The 19501-nt window shown below is 44.6% G+C and overlaps 1 pseudogene; it reads right to left on the reverse strand.

Annotated features, from left to right (window-relative positions):
• Nucleotides 1-592: 592 nt before the first annotated feature.
• On the reverse strand, nt 593-19021 carry LOC143962242 (small nuclear ribonucleoprotein F pseudogene; annotated as a pseudogene).
• Between the last annotated feature and the right edge of the window lie 480 nt (nt 19022-19501).

The following is a 19501-nucleotide window of genomic DNA, read 5'->3' on the forward strand; positions in this document are numbered from 1 at the left end:
CTGCAAGCATTCTTTATTTTGTAAACAAAGACTTGAGGAACCAGTCTGTATGATGAGGCCACAATTATTTGCACTTGGAACAAGATGAGAGTTTTTTTGGATAAACTCTGGTGTCTCTTTGGCAGACTTTGGATGGAAATAACACATTTTTGCACCACAGTGAGCAAGCCTTATGTGAAGAAGCCAAATTATAGTACACTCAGGCCAAGATTAAATTTTTTTTACTTTGACTTTGGATAGAAGCCCTTAAAAATAAATAGGTGCTGAAAAATTTGGCTTTGGGTGTTGGTGGTGCCTTCACACTTTAACCCTATAGAGGTATTCTTGAAAAAAAATCTGTTTCTTTTTTTTATAACATTTTAAAACATACAAAAACAATTTCCAACAATAGCTTCAAAAAGAGAAGTTTCAAAATAAATTTACAAAACTAATTTGGAAATTGCTTTATTCACACAAAACTATATGGTGTTAAACTGGCACTAAAGCACACAAAACTATATTTAGTTAAACTGGCAGCAACGCACACAGAACTATATTTAGATAAACTGGCAGTAACGCACAAAACTATATGGCGTTATAGTTGCTTTAGCTGCTATAGCTGCTTTATCTTGTCATCTTCTTCCTCCTCTTATACTCTTCGTATATATAATACATTATTACACCTTATTAGAAGTTTTCCAAGATGTCCAGACAAGGCCTCGTCAATATACTCTTCTGTATTGGTGAGCTGCATGTTCATGTAGCCATCCACAGACACCAGGTATCCCTTGTATTCCATACCCCACTTCAGTTTCACCATTACTGGCTTACCAGTAAGGTCATTATGGAATGGTTCTGTGTTTAGTGGCAAACTCAATTTGCCACTTAAGCCGCCGCTATTCTACAGACCAGTGAAATGAAAAAAATATTTCCCTGTGGAATGAATCACACCCCAACCTTATAGAGGTACTATTGATGAAAGCAAGAACTGGCCTTGCTGTAAAGTTTTAAAATGATAGGTGCAGAACAATTGGTCCTTGAGTGTTAATTGTGCCCAGGAAACCTATACCAAATAATTACTTCAGTATAAAATCAACACCCACAAAGCTAGGCAACCTAGACCATCTTGCAGAGATTCCAGATCCCAAAAACATTTAATCAGTGACATCGGCATCAGGGGCTTGATAACTGCTGCTAATTCAGGACTGATTCAATTCCGGTCAACAGAGTCTGTGGAAAGACAATACTTGTTGCAAGGACCTGTGACACCCTTCGCTATACCATCATCCCCTCATCAGAGGTCATGAGATATAGGAGGGGAGACGTGAAAGGAGAGGAGTGAGGATTTGTGTGGCTTTCAGGTGCTCTTGCCAACAGGTTGAGTGGTAAATGGTTTAAGAGGAAGTAAACTCTCCCACTCTGATGCTTCTTTTCATTTAGTCCATTATAATAAGTAATTATCAAACTATAGCCACTGTAATCCAGCTCAAATTACTTACTGTTTAAAGAAACTTTAAAAAACTTGTTTCCAGGGGAAAGGCAGCACCATCTTAAGTATTGTTTTCTTAGTCCACCGTGGAGTGTATTTCCACCCTTACACTGAACACTTCCTGTACTGTTAACCAAGCCTCTTTCTCAATTCAATGTTTCTATGGCAACCCTGCTTCCCTGCTCATAGCTGACTTGTTTTATTTTATAGTATTTACTTGTGCTGATTATCTAGTGTTTGCCTATGTCAGTCTTATCAGCTTCAGCTTCACAGTGTGCTGTAAATAATGGGAGATATGGGCATGCTCAGTGACGCCATTCTAAAGAACAAAAAGGATTACAACAATACTATGCAAGTAAGGAGATATCTACAAGCAGTGATCATTAGGATTTTTATGCTGATACACATGGGACAAAGTTGTGGGGGAGAGTTTACAACCACTTTAACTGGCTGGTGCTTTTGCCACGCTTGATCTGCTTGCGGCAGAGAATTCAAATTGCAACAGTGTGATCTGCTGCACATGTGCTAAAAAAGACCCACACAGTTGAGCTGTGGGAAGTGGGTCTGGAGATAACAGCTATGCAATCTGATGGAATAGGGTGGGTACTCTCTACTGATCCATGATGGCTGCCTCTGGAGGTCATCCTGCTTCGTTGGGGTTGTACCTCCCTCACACCTTCCTCCTCTGCTCTGTCCAGCAACCAAGTTGCATCAGTAACTTCATTATCCACTCCATCCTCATCATCACTTGAGCAAACTTGTCAATACGCTGCGGTTGGGGGAACATGACTGCCAATTTGTTGTTGATCAATGTTCTCTGCTCTCTGTAAGCTCATATTACTCCCTTCCTCAACCTCAGAACCAACATCAAAATCAAGTAATGGCTGTGCATCATCAAAAAGCAAGTGGCTTATGCTGTGTTGAAATAAATCAGCTGACTCCTTTATGCATTAAGGTGGGGCTATGGTTGGAGTAGCTGTGGACAAGGAGGCAGAATAAGCCGCTCTGGCAGCTGTGATGAACTGCGCACTAGTCACCAACTTAGGTGATAGAGGTTGAGGATGGTTTAGTAAGCCAGTCCAGAACCTCCTCTGCATGCTGTGGCTGGATAGCACAGACAACATCACTAAACAGAGAAAAAAGTGCCCTACCTGAGGACAGACCATATCCACCTTTGCCTGTGGACACAGACGCTGCTGCCCCCCTCATACTAGCATGAGAACGTCTGCCTCTTCTTGTTGGCTTCTCAGACATGATGGGAAGGGCTTATTACCCAAATTTAGTAGATACTGGGAAATGTGTAATTGGATACACTTTATTCAATTAAAAGTGGTGTTTGGTGCACTTTATATTAAGGACTGTTGCTGACAGAAATGTAAAAACTATAAAAATAAATAAAAAAGGGGGAACAACAGCGATGCGGTCAGAAAAACTGCTGCTGACAATTTAAAAAAAGGGACAGGCACGGGTCATTAAAAAAAAAAAAAGCAAACAAAGGGGTATACAGCACTTTATACAGCACTAAATGTTATGTTATGCCAGGGCTGATCCTAGGCAGGGTGCGTGTGGTGTTCAGCACCCGGGTGCTTCAGAGGTGGGGGTGCCAAAGCTCCAGAGTGCTGCTCCCCTCCCTCCTCCTCGTCTGTGTCCAGAGGCGGAGGTGGAGCGCATGTAGTGGCTGCTGCGGTTCCCCATCCCACCGGCAACTGACAAGAGCACATACCACTCCCACTGTCCCTGTCACTACCGCTGTGGAGTCTAGTACCGGAACACATTCCAGTACTAGACTCCACTAATCTTCATGTCTGGTGCGCGTGGAGCAGTCTCCTGTCTGCCCCGCCCCCTCTGCGTGTGTCGGCTCTTCTCTTCTGGGTTGGTTGGAACTGCTGCCAATCATCCAGTGCACTCCCAGAAATGCTGTTCAAGTGCCGGCCTCCTAGTAACCAAAGATGCCATGGATGCCTTGCCCCCTGCAACGTGCATGGTGCTTCTGCTCCCATCGTGCCCAAGCTACAGGGATCTATTGGACAGGTACTGATCTATGGGGACACCTGCTGTGGAGGAGGCTCTGATGGGGGACACCTGCTGTGGGGGGAGCTCTGATGGGGGACAGACTCTGATGGGGGACACCTGCTGTGGGGGGCACTGATGGGGGACACCTGCTGTGGGGGGGCTCTGATGGGGGACACCTGCTGTGGGGGGCTCTGATGGGGGACACCTGCTGTGGGGGGGGCTCTGATGGGGGACACCTGCTGTGAGGGGGGCTCTGATGGGGGACACCTGCTGTGGGGGGGCTCTGATGGTGGACACCTGCTGTGGGGGGGGCTCTGATGGGGTACACCTGCTGTGAGGGGGCACTGATGAGGGACACCTGCTGTGGGGGCTCTGATGGGAGACATCTGCTATGGGGGACACCTGCTGTGGGGGGGCTCTGATGGGCACTTTGATATAAGCTGCGAGTGCCGTAGGTCATTCTTCCCCAGAATGTCCCTCATTCTCAACTTTAAAAGTTGGGAGGTATGCAGAAGCGGAAGAACTAGAACTAGACAACACCAGTCTTGGAGTACATCAGGAATAGTCTTTTATTTGAGATCTCCCACAAATATATACAGCAAGATGACTAAAACCTAACCTAATTAGCATGAGCTAATTATCTAATCATTGACCCAGACTAGTTGACTGAGAGACAAGACTTTTCAGGGTATGTCTCCTAGCTCACTGGCTGACTATTCAATACACATTACCATATTACCATAAACATCAATACAGGGTTAATTAGCACAACAACATTGTGTGGAATATTCTTACAAGCCAGACTAGACTCATTTACACGACAGACAGGTGGCTGGAGTTGATGACATTAGCATCTAACATTTTGTGTCCCAACAGTGTGATTCAGTCTATTGCTAATATGGCATATACATATTCAGAGTCTGTGTGTCTTGGGGGGGGGGGGGGGCGGCATGGACCTGAATCCAAGTAACACCTCAGGGGTCCCCAGGCATACAGCTCACAAAGAGTACCGTTCCCCTAAATGCCAGGGCCCATAATCGCAATGCAAGAGGCTGGCATTCAGTCCCCTCCAACATCCTCTGTCCTGGCTAGGTCTGTCACAGTGGGCAAGTCAGTTCATTTGGAAAGTCTTTCAAAGTCTGCCGGTCTTTTGGGAAGAAAAAGTCCGCTGGAGCCAACACACGGTCAAATTGTCCGGCGGACTCTGGACCGCCGGACTAAGTCCGCCGGATAGTCCGATCGTGTGTAAGCGGCATAACAGGTTTTCTTCTAAGATTGCCCTGTATTTGGCTTTATCCAACTCCCCATCAACTCTTACCAACTTCCCTGTCCCTGCTGAAGAAAAGCATCCCCACAACATGATGCTGCCACCACCATGTTTCACGGTAGGGGAGGTATGTTCAGGGTAATGTGCAGTGTTAGTTTTCCGCCACACATACAGTGTCTCACAAAAGTGAGTACACCCCTCACATTTTTATTATATCTTTTCATGTGACAACACTGAAGAAATTACACTTTGCTACAATGTAACGTAGTGAGTGTACAGCTTGTATAATAGTGTAAATTTGTTGTCCCCTCAAAATAACACGACACACAGCCATTAATGTCTAATCTAAACTGCTAGGGTACTTCTCATTAGTGTAACTAAAGGAGAAACTTTTTTTTGTTGGATAGAGTAAAGGAGGGTTAAAACCAGTGGCGGCCGCTGATGCAGGGCACATGGGCAAAGCCGCCACCCCCCCCCCCCCCCATCCATGCATCCGGCTTCCTAATCTATGTGCAGGGTGGCAGACGCATGGATTTAAATGTTTTTTTTTTTTTTTTTTTTTTAACACATGATTTAAAGTGGTTTATGAGATATTTACCAAAAGACAGTCACTGCTGTCTATGGCGCATGCATTATGCCATTAGTGGCGGCTCCCGTGCGCATGCGTGGGTGTGACATCATCGCTACTCCGGTGCTGTGAGTGGCCGGAGCAGTGATACCCAGAAGAAGATGGATGCTCCGTACTACAGGGGACAGCGGTGACATCGCTGGCTTCTGTGTCAGGTAAGCGATGCATAGTAGCCCATTATGCTTTACCTTTGCAGGGAGACAAAGAAGAAGTAAACCCATCAGGGTTTACTTCCTCTTTAAGCCTGAGGCTCTAATTGGCTTAAAAAAGTGTGGGCTAGGGGCGCAGTGCTCTGCACTTGTGTGACAATAGTGAAATAATAATCACTATTGTTTTCCTGATTCTCCTCCCTGCCACTCAGGAAGCAGTTTCTGTAACCCAATTGGCCAATCATGTCTCAGGACACACTTCGTCCAGGAGGAGAATCAACGGCCCGACTCTTCATTCACCCTGACTCCAAAGGTAATGCCCTAATCACTGCCGTCCCTTCCATCTCCCGCAAGGGGGGTAGATCGCCGCATTCCCAGCCATCTCCCACGGGGAAGTGGTTGGGTTTGGTGTTAGTTTGCTGCCCCCCCCCCCAATATATTGAGCACTGGTCGCCACTGGTTATAACTCGTTTTTTTTCCATCTCTGTCGCATAAGGGATATTTACCTTCACTTACTGTCCCAAAGCCAAAACAGGAAGTGTTACTGTTACTGATGCCAACCCAAAATTTGGGACTTTCTTTTACTTTCGATGATAATGGTAAACAGGACCAATAGAGAAGGTACAGAGGCACAGACAGCAATAAAAACTGAGAGGCGTTCTAATCCCTCTCAGCTCTATTCCAAACATTTTTTTAAATGTTTTGCCTTTTAGTTACACTTTAAGGAAAAGTTTCCAGGTCATGTTTTCAGAAATGAAGGTTAGTGTTGGAATTATTGTAATGCCTTGTACACATAGTCGGATTTTCCAATGGGAAATGTTCGATGTGAGCTTGTTGTCGGAAATTCCGTGTATGCTCCATCAGACATTTGCTGGAATTTCCGACAACAAATGTTTGAGAGCAGGTTCTCAAATTTTACGACAACAAACTTTGTTTTCGGAAATTCCGAGCGTGTGTACACAATTCCGAGGCACAAAACAGAATCAAGCAGAAGAGCCGCACTGGCTATTGAACTTAATTTTTCTCAGGTCGTCGTACGTGCTGTACATCACTGCGTTCTTGATGTTCAGAATTTCTGACAACATTTGTGTGACCATGTGTATGCAAGACAAGTTTGAGCCAACATCCTTCGGAAAAAAATCACAGTTTTGTTCCTGGAAAATCCTATTGTGTGTACAGGGCATTAGGATTACAGGGAGGAGAGGGTTAGTGTGGGGGTTACGTTTACATAAAGGTGGGTTAGTAATGGAATTACTGTTTTGATTACATTTACAAAAGGGAATGTTCGTGTTGGAATTAGTGTTAGGGCTACAGAGAAGGCTAGTGTTGGAGTTATTCTGTTTACGAAAACTGCATTGGCGGCACTTATGTAAGCATAAGGGCTAGCGTGGTAATTAATGTCAGGGTTACAGGGAAGGTTACTGTTGGGGTTACGCTTATGTAAGCATAAGGGTTAGCATTGTAATTAATGTTAGGGTTACAGGGAAGGTTACTGTTGGGGTTACGCTTATGTAAGAATAAGGGTTAGCGTTGTAATTAGTGTTAGGGTTACAGGGAAGGTTATTGTTGGGGTTAAGTTCCTGTAAGGGAGGGTTAGCATTGTAATTAGTGTTAGGGTTACGGGAAGGTTATTGTTGGGGTTAAGTTCACATAATGGAGGGTTAGCACTAGGATTAGTGTTGGGGTCATAAGAAAGGTTGGTGTTGGGGTGACATCTATGTAAGGCTGAGTTAGTGTTGAATTATTGTTACAGGGAGGATTATTGTTGGGTTTGCTTTTATGTAGGAGAAGGTTAGTGTTGAAATTAGTGTTACAGGGAGGATTATTGTTGGGTTTACTTTTACGTAGGTGGTGGTTAGTGTTGAAATTAGTGTTACAGGGAGGATTATTGTTAGGGTTACTTTTACACAAGTGAAGGTCAGTGTTGGAAATTTGTTTTAGGGTTACAAGAGGGTTAGTGTTTGGGTTAAAGTGTTGCTAAACCCACAACAGTAAAATCAGTGTGTATATGCAGTAAACCATGTTTGTTATACTCACTGTGGAACCTAAAGGGTTAATCCTCAACATTGTGTAAAAAGGCTGTTTGATCCTGTCTTCTCTGCGCCCCCCCCCCCCCCCTCCACTGTCCCCAATCCATCTCCTTATAGTACAGAGCCTTTGGAGTCACTCTGCACATGCTCAGTTTGGTGGGTTTTGCTAGAGGGTTTTTTTTTTTGTGTTCAGCACAGGGCCAATCAACACTGTCCAGACATAGGTTCAGGGGTCCTGCAGCCAGTTTATATTTATTAAAGTAATTGCATTTCCATACTCTGCGTACTGTGGGAGACCAGATATAGTGAATGCAGGGTCCTGGGTTTAGTAACACTTTAAGTTGACTTAAAGACATACCGTGCACCTTAGTGCTTGAAAGCGGTCATACGTTGGTGGAACCAACGGCTGAAATCTGTCCTTATGGGGGATTTAACTTGTGACTGATCTGTATCCTACAGTGGGGGTGAAGCCAGTGATCACTCTGTCTTCTGGAACCAGGCTCACTCCACTGCAAGCAGAAGACTGTGATGTGAGCCTCATATCCGGTCCTTTAGGAGCATAGAAAAGAAACTTTGGCTATTAGAGCAGTATATTCATAGAAGGGGTGGAGGTGTTATTTAAATCAAGGAGAAGTGTTCTGCTGCAATTTGTGACTAAAAGCTCATACAGCCAGTCCTCTGCTTCTGTCAGGAAAAGAGTTAAAGCGGCGGCATTGTCTGGCCTCTCTTTTCTTGTTGATTCAGTGGCGGCCTCCCAGACTGAAATGGCAACTTTCAAACTGAAGCAAAGAAAAGGCTTTTGAGGAGACATCATCCCGCACAGAACCAACTCAACAGAGGGTTGCCCCTAGCAACCAATCAGGTTTTTTAGAGCTGAACTATGAAAAACCTCTTTTTTTCTGCTCTTTTTTTTTCTCCTCTCTCCTTTCTAATGACTCATGATTAGCAGCGGCGGCCGACTCATCTCAAAAGACGATCGCTCTTCTGGAACAAAGCGAAAGTGCCAGAATGTGCTATGAGTGCAGACCCCACAAGTACGCAGCTTTAATATTTGAGTTTTTAGTGTGCGGCCAAGGCCAATACTAATGAGCTTTCAATACCGCAAACAAACCCACAGCTAATTTATATTAAAAGGAAATAATGTATTTAGTGTAATGTACAGTACATACCAAGGGAAGTCTGCAGTAGATATCTGCAGGCTGAAACATATTGTTACTATTCCTTATACGTACATAGCGCCCACATGCCATGCAGTGCTGTACAGAGTTATGATTCACATAAGACCAGGCTCAGCAAAGAAGCTCACAATCTAATATGTCTACTACATTTGGACAAATCCTGTGGGGCAGTTTGGGAGGATGCCAGCGTACCTTTACAGCCCTTTCACACTGACCCGGCGGGGGTGTCAGCGGTAAAGCACCGCTAGTTTTAGGGCCGCTTTACCATTGTATTCCAGGTGCTTTTTCGCCCGCTAGCAGGGTGCTTTTAACCCCTACTAGTGGCCGAATAAAGGGTTAAAAGCGCCACTGCCAAGGCGCTTTGGTGATGCTGCCCATTGATTTCAATGGGCAGGGGAGATTTAGGAGCAGTGTATACACCGCTCCTAAAGCGCCTCAAAGAAGCTGCTTGTAGGTCTTTTTTTGACATCCTGCCTTTGCACCGCTCCAGTGTGAAAGCACTCAGGCTTTCACACTGGGATTGCAGATGAAGAACGCCCCTCAGTGTGAAAGGGGTCTTAGGTTTGCTAAGAAAAGCTAGAACACTAGTAGTGTTCTAGCTTTTCTTAGCAAACCTAAGACCCCTTTCACACTGAGGGGCGATCTTCATAGATACAGTAGATAGGTAAAAAATAGAAAGGCATTCAGGGGTGATAAACTAATAAGATAATATAGAAATAAGCTGATATTGGGATAGTCTTTCAATGGTATATAAAATATATTTTCATTACATCTGGGTCTATGAGTATAATCAATCATTTCTGGATTATCATCAACATCGTGATCCCATAAACGGGGTAACCTGATTAAAATGTAAAATCAAATGCATCAATATAACTTTAAAAAAATAAAAATAAACTAATAAAAGTAGATTAGGGTGTGCACCCCAAAGCTCAAACACACAAACTTTTCTCTGGAGCCTCAGCTGCACAAATCAATGTATGAATGGGTCTGTGCTGAGTGGCTTCCTATGGTCAGCGCTGGGCTCTCAGCCCTTCCTTCTCTGTGCTCAGGTTGCTCATCTGTCGGTTAATTGCCAGAACTCACCTTTCCACAGTGGCTCACCTGTTGATCATCTCCTGCTCGTCAGTCAAGCCCACAGCCAGCCCCTCCTGGCTATTTAAACTGCCTGGTTCATTTCATCAATTGCCTTTGCCTTGGTCAAACATATCTAGAGACTCTCCTGTTTCTGTTGTGTTCCTGTTGAAGACTTGCTTGGCTGACATCCCTTCCAGTTCCTGATCCTGTCTGCTGCCCCTGACTATGCTGATCTCTGGCTCCCCGATTTCCTGGCTTATTCTACCAGATTTGGCTACCAAACCGTGGCTATGTTTTGACTACGTTTACCAGTTGTACCATTTTTACCATTTTATTAAAAGGTGTGATTTTTACAGCATTTTCTCCATCTCCATCTGTTTCATGGTTCCTGACACCTGTTCATTCACAAATGGAAGCATAGTAAACACAGTTTACTATGCTTCAATTATGAATGGACACAGCGAGCGAATGTGTTCATTTAGAAAAGGAAGCGGTTGGTAAATTACATATTTACTAGCCCCTTCCCCGCTCTCCATCCTGAAACATCCAACACAGCAGCCGAGGGGAGAGGAAGGAGGGAAGCTAGCAGCACTGCAGGGCGGGGGGCAACAAGGGGGGGGGAGCTCAGGCAGTAGGGGGAATCGGCACCACACATAGTGATTGAAGTGTGCCCTGGCACACAGGGCCACTGATAAAAATCATGGGGCCCTGTACAGCCTACCTGACGGGGCCCCCTTCAGCTCCATCCCTGGTCCCTCCTTCAGCCCCGCCCCTGGCCCCTCCCTAGACCCCACCTTGAAACAAAGCATTGGCGGCACGGGTGGCACTGTCTGCAGCACATTATGGCATTGGCGGCATGGGTGGCACTGTCTCTGCAGGAAACACGTGCGTTATGGGCCATAATGCATGTGCTACCGACAGACAGTGCCACCCATGCTGCAAATGCTGTAATATGCTGCAGACAGTGCCAGCCGTGACACTTATGGCATAACACATGTGCTACTTGCTGACAGCACCACCCATGCCGCCAATGCCATATTGTGCTGCAGACAGTGCCACCCATGCCACTAATGGCATAATGCCATTCGCAGCATTGTGGCACTGTCTCTGCAGGCAGCACATGCGTTATGACATTAGTGTCATGGGTGGCACTGTCTGCAGCAGAATATGGCACTGTCTGCAGGCAGCACATGGGTTATGGGCCATAACGCATGTGCTACCTGCAGACAGTGCCCCCCATGCCACCAATGCCATATTCTGCTGCAGACAGTGCCACCCATGTCGCCAATACCATAATGTATATATGCTGCTGCATCAGTAGTAGATCTTGAACCCCCCCAAGCAAGCACACACCTGTGTAACTTCTAGCTGAGCCCCATGAGGCACTTCTTCCCTGATCCTGCTGCTACCTGGACTGGAGCATCCACAAACAATTCCATTCAGACTGCAGCTACTTCTTTTTTGTCTTCTGCCACCACCGCTCACCTCACTGACACTCATGAGGAGGGGGAGGAATCACTCTGCGGCCCCAGGGGGATGGCACGATAGAGGACGCACTGGCTGGGACTTGAGCCACAGCCAACATGAGGAGTGGGTGTGGAAGAGGCATTCTTCTGCACCCAAAATAGAGGAAATAGTCTCTCCCCTGCCGCCACCTAGTCTGCAGATAGCTATCTGAAAAAAAAAACTTAAAAAATAACGGGGGGTGGTGGGGGCTATTTGTTTGGTAGTTGAGTTGGATGGGCTCTGATCGGCCGTGGCTTATTATATAAATAATTTTTCTGCTCAGCTTGCCCGAGCCCACCTGCTGTCTGGGCCCGGTACAACAGAGCCAGTTGTACTGGCCTATCAGCGGCCCTGCTGGCACACCCCCTGTGCATGCCTATGCATAAGTCTAATGTACCTGAAGCCAGGTTTGAATATAGATGTAGAGAGGCCGACTTCTGCTATTAATGATCCAAATGTGCTTATTCATGAGGCCAATGTGCATTTTAACACAAGCCAACATGTGTTGCATTAAAACAATGTGTTAGTTTTGAATGAGCTATGAACACAAGACACATTTTTGTCCAACTCAGAGCACCAAACCACACAAGAAGTTTGTGAACATGCGCTGAAGCTGGGATGCCTTAATGCATTAGATTGCCAATCAAAGATAATAGCAATAATAATCGGATCCTGTCTGTGGTGCAAGTTTATATGGAGTTTATTTGTAGATAGATAGAAAGGTATCCGCTTGTGAACCATTTAAAGCTAACCACTGTACAACTTCTTTACAATTATGACATGGAGCACCATCTTGTGGTAAAATCTGAACACTGCATCATTTTAGTTTTATAAAGTGTGAGGACAAAGCTAACACATCTGAATAAAGAAGTGTTTTCCAGCTATTTCTGTTGAATTCAATAAGATTTGAAAATAAAATTCACATGGCTGAGAGTAAAAATTTGTATTCCTGTGTACAGCTTTGTAAAGTGAGCCTATAACATGAGCTCAGTAGAAGTGCCTTAAAAGTAAACTCCACATACGATGTAATACGCGTACAGTAATTGCTACACATGTAATTTTGCTGTTCACAGTTATTTAAATTACCTTTCCATCTCAATCTATATTATTTATTAAGATGACAAAACTGGGGTTGTATGACAAGGGGCGGGCAGGAGGGACGGCTGCCCTGGGCACTGTGGTTTAATGTGAGTTGGGGGGGGGGTGCGCCACAGGGAGATTGGGGGGAAGAGATTAGTGTTGAAAGGGGGGATTTGTGGGGCAGAAGGAGGTAAGGATTGTTCTAGGAAGGGAAATTTGGGAGATGTATTTAGAGGGCTTTGTGCTAGGAGGGGGGATTTGGTAAGTATTTTTGCTGGGGGTTTGAAGTGGGGGTGTGGGATGTGTGCTAGGAAGAGACATTTTTGAGGAGGGCGGGGAATTTGTGCTAGGAGGAGGGGATTTGGGGAGAATTTTTGCTGGTGGGGTTTGAAGTGGGGGGGGAGATGTGTACTAGGAGGAGAATTTTTTTGGGGGGGGTGAAGATTTGTGCTAGGAGGAGGGGATTTGGGAAGAATCTTTGCTAGGGGGAGAGAAGATGTGTACTAGGAGGGGAAATTTTAGAGGTAAAGTATTTGTGCTAGGAGCGGTGAATTTTTTTGGGGGGGGTTGGCATTTGAGTTGGGGGGGATATGTGGGGGGGGCAAAGATTTGTGCTGATAGGGGGGAATGTATGCTTAAGAGTAAGCATGCAGAACAGTACTTAGTATTTTTGTGGGGGGGATTTTTGCTGACACATCATGCTCATACATTTGGGGGGGGGGGGGGGTGGCAGTTTGGCATGTTCCCCCTGGGCTCTAGATGACCTTGTCCAGGCACTGCCTGTAATAACTCTACTTCAGTTTATGAATGGACATGACCACTGTCTCCTGTTCATTCATCTTCAATTCTGAAGGTGCTGAGAAAGGGACTGGGGAATCTCTGTCTCAAAGGGAGATGTCAGGGGTCTGTTCTCCCTGATATGTCACCAAGCCCCAAGCAGGGCTGATAAATAAAATAAAAAATCAATAAAAATTACAAAATTCAATTGTAAAAAAGGGAATATATATATATATATATATATATATATATATATATATATCTAACCTACCTACGGACGCTGTCCACAGTCCCACCCCCCCCCCCCCCCCAAAAAAAAGAAAAGCATTGTGAAAAAAAAGAATTTAAAAAAAAATGGATATTAAAATAATGAAAACAAAAAAACTACTGACACCGTCTACTGCCCTACTGTCACTGTCCATATAAAAAAAAAAAATTACAAAAATAAATTGTAAAAAATGTAATTGTAAAAAAAAATACAAAAAATAATTCTGTACACTCTGCACTCCTCTCCTGCACATACTACCCATCTCCATACATGCTTCACTGCTCTCCTGCACATAATACAGACCACCATACACTAAATACTTGTATTCTGCACATACTACCCACCTCAATACATTCCACACTCCTCTCTTGCACATACAACCCATCACCATACACTCCACACTCCTCTCCTGCACATACTACCCATCTCCATACACCCCATAATCTTCTTCTGATCATCTCTTGGTTCAAGTATACTTTATAATCAATAAATGTAAGAAAATGAATATTCAAGGAGCTACAGCAAACATGAACACTTGCCAGGAATGGTACGCTCCCCATTAATGTTTCCAATGTCCCTTTAAACCTTGAAGCTCCGTAATGTCCCTTCCCGTTTTTAAAACTGTTTTACTTCTGTGTGTCTTGTCTCTGAACTGTATGGCAGACATATCGGTAATAATTTACCTTCGATAATGGATTTAACTGCAGACACAGTGTTCCTAAGCTCCTAGATGTGAGGTCCACCTGGCCTAGGAGTGGTAAGTTCCATTAACTTTTCTACTGCAATCCTAAAACCTTAATACTCCCTGAGTTTTCTTGGCTGCTCTTTTTTTATTTCATTTAACTTTCATTAATAAATAACTCCTCTCTTACTTTTCCTTCAAATCTTAACTTGCATACCTTTAAACTCACTCACTTTATCCTTACCACAATGTAGAGTGTTTTCATCAAACACTCCTTTACCTTACACAAGCCCCCCGAGCACATCATCTAACACCTTCGCTTGAGCATTCTATACTTTTACCTTTAAAGAGTCATCAAAACACATTAAACATGTACTTTAAACAATTACACATCTTGCAAGCAAATTAAGCACTTATAATGTATAATCCTATAAACAAATATTAGTAAAGGGGAGACCTCATATCAGTGTTGCCAACTCACTGAAGTGAAATTTACTGGCTGAAAGACAAAATTTAAAAATGGCACCAATTTTTTACTGGCAAAAAGTCATGAAATTTACTGACGGATCCACATTCTTTACTGACACTGCAAAAAAGTACCTAAAATTACTCTTTTTAGTGCTAAACTACAAATATCAATATTTGAACTATAAACACATAGCTAGTGACATTAGCAATTTGTTTAAGTTAAACAAAAGTCAAAAAACATATTTCTCAATTTACATGAAGGTCAGGATACTATAACCCAGCCAGAGTTCTCCCTTACATCAGAGTCTGCAGGATGGTGATCAGAGGCCACCGTCTGCATAGTAAATACACTAAGGTGGGGGGGGGGGGGGGGATTACTAATATATGGGGGAATTTTTATATCAGTGCCCCCTTACATTATTGTATTCACTCCCGCTTACATCAGTGACCCCCCCTCAGATTGGCCTCCTCTCAGGTGCACTGTGCAGGCTCATTCAGACAGCTCCAGCTTGGCGGTTCTGGTTTTATTTCATAGTCTCCTCTCCACAGTTCACACATGTCTGTCTCTTCCCGTAACCCCCATCCTAGCGGCACTCTCACTCTTGACTACTTTCTAGGATCCCCTCAGAGACTGCAGACATGATAAAAGACAAGAGATGGTCAGAGGCTGCCGACGTGATACAGGGGGTGGACAGAGGCTGCAGACATGATACAGGAGGTGGACAGAGGCTGCAGACATGATACAGGAGGTGGACAGAGGCTGCGGGCATACTATAGGAGGTGGACAGAGGCTACGGGCATACTATAGGAGGTAGACAGAGGTTCAGGGCATGCTACAGGAGGTGGAGAGAGGCTGAGGGCATACTGGAGGAGGTGGACAGAGGCTGCAGGCATACTACAGGAGGTGGACCGAGGCTGAGGGCATACTAAAGGAGGTGGACAGAGACTGCGGACATGCTACAGGAGGTGGACAGAGGCTGAGGGCATACTACAGAAGGTGGACAGGGGCTGAGGGCATACTACAGGAGGTGGACAGAGACTGCAGGCATGATACAGGAGGTGGACAGTGAGGGCATACTACAGGAGGTGGACAGAGACTTCAGCCATACTACAGGAGGTGGACAAAGGCTGAGGGCATACTACAGGAGGTGGACAAAAACTGTGGACATACTACAGGAGGTGGACAGAGGCTGTGGGCATACTACAGGAGGTGGACAGAGGCTGTGGGCATACTACAGGAGGTGGACAGAGGCTGCTGCAGGCATACTACAGGAGGTGGACAGAGGCTGTGGGCATACTACAGGAGGTGGACAGAGGTTGCAGGCATGATAGTGTCCTCCTCACCTCCTCACAGTAGCCTCCTCCTCTGCCCGCCATTACTTCTCCACATCATCAGTTTGCTGTGTCCTCCTCCTGTGCCCCTTTCACCTGACCTATGTAGACTATTGTACTCTAACCTCGACTGGTTCATTAATGTTCATTTTACTTATGTACTGTATGTCTGTTTTATTCCTCTGCGATATTTGTTGACACTCAGTAAGAATATAAATATCTGTTTCTACCCCTCTGTTAGAATGCACTTGTTTAACCCTTAAGATATCCCTTTGAATTATCGGTGTAACAATTGTTATAATTTTCTGTATAGTAGTTAAAGCTTTAAGTTTAAATTGCATAGCCAAAACCCCTTTGTCCCATTTGCACTCCTTTGTCCTATATTTGTCCCACACTAACTGTGGGGGAGGGGACTGACTGGGGAAGTGACTGATCGGTGTTCCTCTGTACTGGGAACACACGACCGGTCTCCTCTCCCCTGACAGGATGTGGATCTGTGTGTTTACACACACAGATCCCCATTCCTGCTCTGTGACCGGCAATCACAGGCGCCTGGAGGCCATCACGGCTCCCAAGCGCTGCGGCGGGTGCGCGCGTGCACCCCCTAGCGTCCGGGAAGCCGAGAACGTCATATGATGGCCACCCAGGATAAGAGAGACACCTTGCAGCCTTCATTTGACTATATGCAGGATGGGAACAGGTTAAAGAAAACAGCAGATTATATCAACATATATACAAAAGTACTTACCACTCTCACGATATTTGGGTGTGAGCAAGGCAGATTTCTAAGTTACTATGTCCACATTTCTGACTAAACATCCCTACCTGCTCAAGCGTCTCACCTTTCTTCCCACGAGCACAAAGCTACTAACGGGCGTGTATACTTAGTTGCACAAGTTATGCTACCAGTGAAGTAATACTAGTTTGCAAACACTTCAAAGTACTTCCTAAGTACCTGACCTGAGGAGTTTGTCCTATAAGGGTGGGCAACCCAGGTGAAACTTGGTAATTAACCAGTTCTATCACCAAAGTGGTCTGCACCCTCCCCAACAAAAATACTCAAGAAAAAACAATTCTTCTCCTCTTTTAATCTAAGTCCCTATCAAATTTAATCTATATTAAAAATATTATTTGACTACCTGAGTATTTAAAATTCTGGCATCACTGAAAGCTGCAATTTCACCTTTAACCACTAGTTCTGACTAATATCTTCTTATCTAATTACAATTACCTCATTGTCGGCTGATTCCGTTGCTCTCATACCCAAATATCTCTATGCATAGGAAACAGCATATAGAAATAATTGACACAGCAAAGTTGCTTCAAACACTGTTCCGATTTATTATCCCAGACAGGGTGTTAAATATGAATAAAATATAGGTGTTACTGACCATCTTCCGCCAATAAGGGGTACATATTCAAATGACACATTTCCCCACATACTTTCAACCAGTCATAGTCATTAACCCTTTATCATTATAACTCATTATATTATGTCACGTTATATTATATCACCCAGACAGACATAACTGCAGACCATCTTATGACACACGTAACTTCCCTATGTCTGGTTTTGATTTTAGAATTCACCTCTTGAACAACAATATATATATTTACTTGATCAGCAAAATTATAGGTTTAAAGGAGCATTTGAGCCTTAGATTACAAAACACAAAGGGGGCTTTTTAACATGACTTTCACTACCCATCACCATACTCCTCTTCTGCACATACTACCCACCTCCTTACACTCTGCACTCCTCTCCTACACATACTACCCATCTCCATACACTCCATACCCCTCTCCTGCACATACTACCCACCTCCATACACTGCGCACTCCTCTCCTACACATACTACCTCCTCCATACACTCCAGACTCCTCTCCTACACATACTACCCACCTTCATACACTCCACACACCTCTCCTGCACATACTATCCACCTCCATACACTCCGCACTCCTCTCCTGCACATACTACCCACCTCCATACACTCCACACCCCTTTCCTGCACATACTGCCCACCTCCATACACTCCACACCCCTCTCCTGCACATACTACCCACCTCCATACACTCCACGCCCCTCCTGCACATACTACCCACCTCTATACACTCTGCACTCCTCTTCTACACATACTACCCACCTCCATACACTCCGAACTCCTCTCCTACACATACTACCTACCTCCATACACTCCAAACTTCTCTCCTGCACATACTACCCAGCGCTGTACACTCTGCACTGTACATTCCCTATTTAAAATGACCACATTCTGCACTATGTAAGTCATCTCAGACTCTATTAAACCACACCCTTTAAGCCACGCCCAATATTTCATGCAATTTGAGCTATGCCCACTTTTTTTTTATTGATGCCTGGGGCCCACTTTTTATCTTGCACAAGGGGCCCACTCATTTCATGATACACCCTTGTCCCCACCCCTCCCCCTCCCTGGAAAGGATGGTGCAGTTTGCCATCTCCACCCTGGGCACAGGATGACCTTTTCCCAGCACTGTAAATAGATTATTCTGTGGCATAGTGCTGCCACATTTTATCCAGCTTTCCTAGGCACTGGTTCATGAGTGTGAAGAGTTTAAAGTTTTGAGAGGCACACTTTAAATCCCCCTGCCCCCCGTTGTACATGGAGCACATGAATTTATTAGAAACGTTTCTGCTCAATGCCAATAGCTTTTCCCGCATGGTATGCTGCAGGGGCCGAGCCTGCATTAACATTGTACCAAGGGCAGACACGTCAATAACGGAGGTGACTGAGAATTGTGTACAGTATTTACACTCAGACTCCACTCATTAATCACAAAGAACTGTTTGAGGATTCTGCCAGTTTTCCTCTACATTAGTGTACAAAGGAAGTAGATCAATAAAGGCAGGCAGTCAATAACCATAAACTGTAAATTATTGAAACTGCATGATGTCACGTTGTCCCATGGTGCTGCCACTTAAAACTTCAGGCGGCACTAGGCCATAGTAAAGGATCACAAAGCGGTCATAAGAAAAAACTAACATGCTGGTATGTGTACTCGTACAGTAAGCTTACCATCATGTACTTCCAGTCATAGCGAGACTTACTAGCCATAGCACTACAGCTAATGACAGTTTAAACAGAACCCATCATGGCTGGGCTTGTGCAAGAATTTTAATATTCCGTTTTAAAGTGCAAGATAGGAAGGGTACCTCTACATAGCTGTAACACAGATAATAATGTAGCATTGACTCCCGAAGGAGAAATTGATTTAATTGGGCTTACCATTACCTTCTTGACCTTGTGTGCGTCTAGGGGTTTCCCGAAGTAGATGGCCCAAGAACTGTAGAGACTGATGCCAGATCCACTTAGAACACAGTCTCTCAACATAGGGTTAGAGGGTTTAGGTAGGAAAGTCCAGGTACTCTTAGTGCTAAATCAAATAGGAAAAAAAGTCTCTCACATTAGGAAATCCAAAGAATAGCCATTCACAACTGGATCCTCACCCTTATCGGATAGTCCTTCTCTCACCAGACCTAGCAACCAACAGGGTGCTTAATTCAAACCAAGTGTCTGCCACAGACTTGTTGTAGA

This window comes from Lithobates pipiens, unplaced genomic scaffold (assembly GCF_037356315.1).
Source record: "Lithobates pipiens isolate NorthernLeopardFrog02 unplaced genomic scaffold, aLitPip1_a1.2 Scaffold_8, whole genome shotgun sequence".
NCBI lineage: Eukaryota > Metazoa > Chordata > Amphibia > Anura > Ranidae > Lithobates > Lithobates pipiens.